The sequence below is a fragment of the Oncorhynchus nerka genome, linkage group LG22, assembly GCF_034236695.1.
Source record: "Oncorhynchus nerka isolate Pitt River linkage group LG22, Oner_Uvic_2.0, whole genome shotgun sequence".
NCBI classification, from domain to species: domain Eukaryota; kingdom Metazoa; phylum Chordata; class Actinopteri; order Salmoniformes; family Salmonidae; genus Oncorhynchus; species Oncorhynchus nerka.
The window spans coordinates 2,289,287-2,297,567 of NC_088417.1; positions in this window are offsets into that span (position 1 = coordinate 2,289,287).

Consider the following 8,281-nt stretch of genomic DNA (forward strand, 5'->3'; position numbering starts at 1 on the left):
TCTCTAACTGTCTAGCAGAACCCTTCCTAACTGTCTCTAACTGTCTCTAACTGTCTAGCAGAACCCTTCCTAACTGTCTCTAACTGTCTAGCAGAACCCTTCCTAACTGTCTCTAACTGTCTAGCAGAACCCTTCTCCTAACTGTCTCTAACTGTCTCTAACTGTCTCTAACTGTCTAGAGAACCCTTCCTAACTGTCTCTAACTGTCTAGCAGAACCCTTCCTAACTGTCTCTAACTGTCTAGCAGAACCCTTCTAACTGTCTCTAACTGTCTAGCAGAACCCTTCCTAACTGTCTCTACTGTCTCTGTCTAGCAGAACCCTTCCTAACTGTCTCTAACTGTCTAGCAGAACCCTTCCTAACTGTCTCTAACTGTCTAGCAGAACCCTTCTAACTGTCTCTAACTGTCTAGCAGAACCCTGTCTCTAACTGTCTAGCAGAACCCTGTCTCTAACTGTCTAGCAGAACCCTTCCTAACTGTCTCTAACTGTCTAGCAGAACCCTTCTAAACTGTCTCTAACTGTCTAGCAGAACCCTTCCTAACTGTCTCTAACTGTCTAGCAGAACCCTTCCTAACTGTCTCTAACTGTCTAGCAGAACCCTTCTAAACTGTCTCTAACTGTCTAGCAGAACCCTTCCTAACTGTCTCTAACTGTCTCTAACTGTCTAGCAGAACCCTTCCTAACTGTCTCTGTCTCTAACTGTCTAGCAGAACCCTTCCTAACTGTCTCTAACTGTCTAGCAGAACCCTTCCTAACTGTCTCTAACTGTCTAGCAGAACCCTTCCTAACTGTCTCTAACTGTCTAGCAGAACCCTTCCTAACTGTCTCTAACTGTCTCTAACTGTCTAGCAGAACCCTTCCTAACTGTCTCTAACTGTCTAGCAGAACTTAACTTCCTAACTGTCTCTAACTGTCTAGCAGAACCCTTCTAACTGTCTCTAACTGTCTAGCAGAACCCTTCCTAACTGTCTCTAACTGTCTCTAACTGTCTCTAACTGTCTAGCAGAACCCTTCCTAACTGTCTCTAACTGTCTAGCAGAACCCTTCCTAACTGTCTCTAACTGTCTAGCAGAACCCTTCCTAACTGTCTCTAACTGTCTAGCAGAACCCTTCCTAACTGTCTCTAACTGTCTAGCAGAACCCTTCCTAACTGTCTCTAACTGTCTAGCAGAACCCTTCCTAACTGTCTCTAACTGTCTAGCAGAACCCTTCCTAACTGTCTCTAACTGTCTAGCAGAACCCTTCTAACTGTCTCTAACTCAGAACCCTTCCTAACTGTCTCTAACTGTCTAGCAGAACCCTTCTCTAACTGTCTTCCTAACTGTCTCTAACTGTCTAGCAGAACCCTTCCTAACTGTCTCTAACTGTCTAGCAGAACCCTTCTAACTGTCTCTAACTGTCTAGCTAGAACCCTTCTAACTGTCTCTAACTGTCTAGCAGAACCCTTCCTAACTGTCTCTAACTGTCTAGTCTAGCAGAACCCTTCCTAACTGTCTCTAACTGTCTAGCAGAACCCTTCTAACTGTCTCTAACTGTCTAGCAGAACCCTTCTTAACTGTCTCTAACTGTCTCTAACTGTCTAGCAGAACCCTTCCTAACTGTCTCTAACTGTCTAGCAGAACCCTTCCTAACTGTCTCTAACTGTCTAGCAGAACCCTTCCTAACTGTCTCTAACTGTCTAGCAGAACCCTTCTAACTGTCTCTAACTGTCTAGCAGAACCCCTAACTGTCTCTAACTGTCTCTCTAACTGTCTGTCTCTAACTGTCTAGCAGAACCCTTCCTAACTGTCTCTAACTGTCTAGCAGAACCCCCTTCCTAACTGTCTCTAACTGTCTAGCAGAACCCCCTTCTGTCTAACTGTCTCTAACTGTCTAGCAGAACCTAACTTCCTAACTGTCTCTAACTGTCTAGCAGAACCCTTCCTAACTGTCTCTAACTGTCTAGCAGAACCCTTCCTAACTGTCTCTAACTGTCTCTAACTGTCTAGCAGAACCCTTCCTAACTGTCTCTAACTGTCTAGCAGAACCCTTCCTAACTGTCTCTAACTGTCTCTAACTGTCTAGCAGAACCCTTCCTAACTGTCTCTAACTGTCTAGCAGAACCCTTCTAACTGTCTCTAACTGTCTAGCAGAACCCTTCCTAACTGTCTCTAACTGTCTAGCAGAACCCTTCCTAACTGTCTCTAACTGTCTAGCAGAACCCTTCCTAACTGTCTCTAACTGTCTCTAACTGTCTCTAACTGAACCCTTCTAACTGTCTCTAACTGCAGAACCCTTCCTAACTGTCTCTAACTGTCTAGCAGAACCCTTCCTAACTGTCTCTAACTGTCTAGCAGAACCCTTCCTAACTGTCTCTAACTGTCTAGCAGAACCCTTCCTAACTGTCTCTAACTGTCTAGCAGAACCCTTCCTAACTGTCTCTAACTGTCTAGCAGAACCCTTCCTAACTGTCTCTAACTGTCTAGCAGAACCCTTCCTAACTGTCTCTAACTGTCTCTAACTGTCTAGCAGAACCCTTCCTAACTGTCTCTAACTGTCTCTAACTAGCAGAACCCTTCTTAACTGTCTCTAACTGTCTAGCAGAACCCTTCTTAACTGTCTCTAACTGTCTAGCAGAACCCTTCCTAACTGTCTCTAACTGTCTAGCAGAACCCTTCTAAACTGTCTCTAACTGTCTAGCAGAACCCTTCCTAACTGTCTCTAACTGTCTCTAACTGTCTCTAACTGCCTAGCAGAACCCTTCCTAACTGTCTCTAACTGTCTAGCAGAACCCTTCCTAACTGTCTCTAACTGTCTAGCAGAACCCTTCTAACTGTCTCTAACTGTCTAGCAGAACCCTTCCTAACTGTCTCTAACTGTCTAGCAGAACCCTTCCTAACTGTCTCTAACTGTCTAGCAGAACCCTTCCTAACTGTCTCTAACTGTCTAGCAGAACCCTTCCTAACCTAACTGTCTGTCTAGCAGAACTTCTAACTGTCTCTAACTGTCTAGCAGAACCCTTCCTAACTGTCTCTAACTGTCTAGCAGAACCCTTCTAACTGTCTCTAACTGTCTAGCAGAACCCTTCTAACTGTCTCTAACTGTCTAGCAGAACCCCTAACTGTCTCTAACTGTCTAACTGTCTCTAACTGTCTAGCAGAACCCTTCCTAACTGTCTCTAACTGTCTAGCAGAACCCTTCCTAACTGTCTCTAACTGTCTAGCAGAACCCTTCTTAACTGTCTCTAACTGTCTAGCAGAACCCTTCCTAACTGTCTCTAACTGTCTAGCAGAACCCTTCCTAACTGTCTCTAACTGTCTAGCAGAACCCTTCCTAACTGTCTCTAACTGTCTCTAACTGTCTAGCAGAACCCTTCCTAACTGTCTCTAACTGTCTAGCAGAACCCTTCCTAACTGTCTCTAACTGTCTAGCAGAACCCTTCCTAACTGTCTCTAACTGTCTAGCAGAACCCTTCCTAACTGTCTCTAACTGTCTAGCAGAACCCTTCCTAACTGTCTCTAACTGTCTCTAACTGTCTAGCAGAACCCTTCCTAACTGTCTCTAACTGTCTAGCAGAACCCTTCCTAACTGTCTCTAACTGTCTAGCAGAACCCTTCCTAACTGTCTCTAACTGTCTCTAACTGTCTAGCAGAACCCTTCTTAACTGTCTCTAACTGTCTAGCAGAACCCTTCCTAACTGTCTCTAACTGTCTAGCAGAACCCTTCCTAACTGTCTCTAACTGTCTAGCAGAACCCTTTAACTGTCTCTAACTGTCTCTAACTGTCTAGCAGAACCCTTCCTAACTGTCTCTAACTGTCTAGCAGAACCCTTCCTAACTGTCTCTAACTGTCTAGCAGAACCCTTCCTAACTGTCTCTAACTGTCTAGCAGAACCCTTCTAACTGTCTCTAACTGTCTAGCAGAACCCTTCCTAACTGTCTCTAACTGTCTCTAACTGTCTAGCAGAACCCTTCCTAACTGTCTCTAACTGTCTAGCAGAACCCTTCCTAACTGTCTCTAACTGTCTAGCAGAACCCTTCTAAACTGTCTCTAACTGTCTCTAACTGTCTAGCAGAACCCTTCCTAACTGTCTCTAACTGTCTAGCAGAACCCTTCCTAACTGTCTCTAACTGTCTAGCAGAACCCTTCCTAACTGTCTCTAACTGTCTAGCAGAACCCTTCCTAACTGTCTCTAACTGTCTAGCAGAACCCTTCCTAACTGTCTCTAACTGTCTAGCAGAACCCTTCCTAACTGTCTCTAACTGTCTAGCAGAACCCTTCCTAACTGTCTCTAACTGTCTCTAACTGTCTAGCAGAACCCTTCCTAACTGTCTCTAACTGTCTAGCAGAACCCTTCCTAACTGTCTCTAACTGTCTAGCAGAACCTAACTTCCTAACTGTCTCTAACTGTCTAACTGTCTAGCAGAACCCTTCCTAACTGTCTCTAACTGTCTAGCAGAACCCTTCCTAACTGTCTCTAACTGTCTAGCAGAACCCTTCTAACTGTCTCTAACTGTCTAGCAGAACCCTTCTAACTGTCTCTAACTGTCTAGCAGAACCCTTCCTAACTCTCTAACTGTCTAGCAGAACTGTCTCTAACTGTCTCTAACTGTCTAGCAGAACCCTTCCTAACTGTCTCTAACTGTCTAGCAGAACCCTTCCTAACTGTCTCTAACTGTCTAGCAGAACCCTTCTAAACTGTCTCTAACTGTCTCTAACTGTCTAGCAGAACCCTTCCTAACTGTCTCTAACTGTCTAGCAGAACCCTTCCTAACTGTCTCTAACTGTCTAGCAGAACCCTTCCTAACTGTCTCTAACTGTCTAGCAGAACCCTTCCTAACTGTCTCTAACTGTCTAGCAGAACCCTGTCTCTAACTGTCTTCTAACTGTCTCTAACTGTCTAGCAGAACCCTTCCTAACTGTCTCTAACTGTCTAGCAGAACCCTTCCTAACTGTCTCTAACTGTCTAGCAGAACCCTTCCTCTAACTGTCTCTAACTGTCTAGCAGAACCCTTCCTAACTGTCTCTAACTGTCTAGCAGAACCCTTCCTAACTGTCTCTAACTGTCTAGCAGAACCCTTCCTAACTGTCTCTAACTGTCTAGCAGAACCCTTCCTAACTGTCTCTAACTGTCTAGCAGAACCCTTCCTAACTGTCTCTAACTGTCTCTAACTGTCTAGCAGAACCCTTCCTAACTGTCTCTAACTGTCTAGCAGAACCCTTCCTAACTGTCTCTAACTGTCTAGCAGAACCCTTCCTAACTGTCTCTAACTGTCTAGCAGAACCCTTCCTAACTGTCTCTAACTGTCTAGCAGAACCCTTCCTAACTGTCTCTAACTGTCTAGCAGAACCCTTCCTAACTGTCTCTCACTGTCTCTAACTGTCTAGCAGAACCCTTCTTAACTGTCTCTAACTGTCTAGCAGAACCCTTCTAAACTGTCTCTAACTGTCTAGCAGAACCCTTCCTAACTGTCTCTAACTGTCTAGCAGAACCCTTCCTAACTGTCTCTAACTGTCTAGCAGAACCCTTCCTAACTGTCTCTAACTGTCTCTAACTGTCTACAGAACCCTTCCTAACTGTCTCTAACTGTCTAGCAGAACCCTTCCTAACTGTCTCTAACTGTCTAGCAGAACCCTTCTTCCTAACTGTCTCTAACTGTCTAGCAGAACCCTTCCTAACTGTCTCTAACTGTCTAGCAGAACCCTTCTCTAACTGTCTCTAACTGTCTAGCAGAACCCTTCCTAACTGTCTCTAACTGTCTAGCAGAACCCTTCCTAACTGTCTCTAACTGTCTAGCAGAACCCCTAACTGTCTCTAACTGTCTCTAACTGTCTAGCAGAACCCTTCTCTAACTGTCTCTAACTGTCTAGCAGAACCCTTCCTAACTGTCTCTAACTGTCTAGCAGAACCCTTCCTAACTGTCTCTAACTGTCTAGCAGAACCCTTCCTAACTGTCTCTAACTGTCTCTAACTGTCTAGCAGAACCCTTCCTAACTGTCTCTAACTGTCTAGCAGAACCCTTCCTAACTGTCTCTAACTGTCTAGCAGAACCCTTCCTAACTGTCTCTAACTGTCTAGCAGAACCCTTCTAACTGTCTCTAACTGTCTAGCAGAACCCTTTAACTGTTCTAACTGTCTCTAACTGTCTAGCAGAACCCTTCCTAACTGTCTCTAACTGTCTAGCAGAACCCTTCCTAACTGTCTCTAACTGTCTAGCAGAACCCTTCTAACTGTCTCTAACTGTCTAGCAGAACCCTTCCTAACTGTCTCTAACTGTCTCTAACTGTCTAGCAGAACCCTTCCTAACTGTCTCTAACTGTCTAGCAGAACCCTTCCTAACTGTCTCTAACTGTCTAGCAGAACCCTTCCTAACTGTCTCTAACTGTCTAGCAGAACCCTTCCTAACTGTCTCTAACTGTCTAGCAGAACCCTTCCTAACTGTCTCTAACTGTCTAACTGTCTAGCAGAACCCTTCCTAACTGTCTCTAACTGTCTAGCAGAACCCTTCCTAACTGTCTCTAACTGTCTAGCAGAACCCTTCCTAACTGTCTCTAACTGTCTAGCAGAACCCTTCCTAACTGTCTCTGTCTAGCAGAACCCTTCCTAACTGTCTCTAACTGTCTAGCAGAACCCTTCTAACTGTCTCTAACTGTCTAGCAGAACCCCTAACTGTCTAACTGTCTCTAACTGTCTAGCAGAACCCTTCTAACTGTCTCTAACTGTCTAGCAGAACCCTTCCTAACTGTCTCTAACTGTCTCTAACTGTCTAGCAGAACCCTTCCTAACTGTCTCTAACTGTCTAGCAGAACCCTTCTAACTGTCTCTAACTGTCTAGCAGAACCCTTCTAACTGTCTCTAACTGTCTAGCAGAACCCTTCCTAACTGTCTCTAACTGTCTAGCAGAACCCTTCCTAACTGTCTCTAAACTGTCTAGCAGAACCCTTCCTAACTGTCTCTAACTGTCTAGCAGAACCCTTCCTAACTGTCTCTAACTGTCTAGCAGAACCCTTCTAACTGTCTCTAACTGTCTAACTGTCTAGCAGAACCCTTTCCTAACTGTCTCTAACTGTCTAGCAGAACCCTTCCTAACTGTCTCTAACTGTCTCTAACTGTCTAGCAGAACTAACTTCCTAACTGTCTCTAACTGTCTGCAGAACCCTTCTAACTGTCTCTAACTGTCTAGCAGAACCTTCTAACTGTCTAGCAGAACTGTCTCTAACTGTCTCTAACTGTCTAGCAGAACCCTTCTTAACTGTCTCTAACTGTCTCTAACTGTCTAGCAGAACCCTTCCTAACTGTCTCTAACTGTCTAGCAGAACCCTTCTAAACTGTCTCTAACTGTCTAGCAGAACCCTTCCTAACTGTCTCTAACTGTCTCTAACTGTCTAGCAGAACCCTTCCTAACTGTCTCTAACTGTCTCTAACTGTCTAGCAGAACCCTTCCTAACTGTCTCTAACTGTCTAGCAGAACCCTTCCTAACTGTCTCTAACTGTCTAGCAGAACCCTTCCTAACTGTCTCTAACTGTCTAGCAGAACCCTTCCTAACTGTCTCTAACTGTCTCTAACTGTCTAGCAGAACCCTTCCTAACTGTCTCTAACTGTCTAGCAGAACCCTTCTTAACTGTCTCTAACTGTCTAGCAGAACCCTTCCTAACTGTCTCTAACTGTCTAGCAGAACCCTTCCTAACTGTCTCTAACTGTCTAGCAGAACCCTTCTAACTGTCTCTAACTGTCTAGCAGAACCCTTCCTAACTGTCTAACTAACTGTCTAGCAGAACCCTTCCTAACTGTCTCTAACTGTCTCTAACTGTCTAGCAGAACCCTTCCTAACTGTCTCTAACTGTCTAGCAGAACCCTTCCTAACTGTCTCTAACTGTCTAGCAGAACCCCTTCTAAACTGTCTCTAACTGTCTAGCAGAACCCTTCCTAACTGTCTCTAACTGTCTAGCAGAACCCTTCCTAACTGTCTCTAACTGTCTAACTGTCTAGCAGAACCCTTCCTAACTGTCTCTAACTGTCTAGCAGAACCCTTCTAACTGTCTCTAACTGTCTAGCAGAACCCTTCTCTAACTGTAACTGTCTCTAACTGTCTAGCAGAACCCTTCCTAACTGTCTCTAACTGTCTAGCAGAACCCTTCCTAACTGTCTCTAACTGTCTAAGTCTAGCAGAACCCTTCCTAACTGTCTCTAACTGTCTAGCAGAACCCTTCTAACTGTCTCTAACTGTCTAGCAGAACCCTTCTAACTGTCTCTAACTGTCTAGCAGAACCCTTCCTAACTGTCTCTAACTGTCTAGCA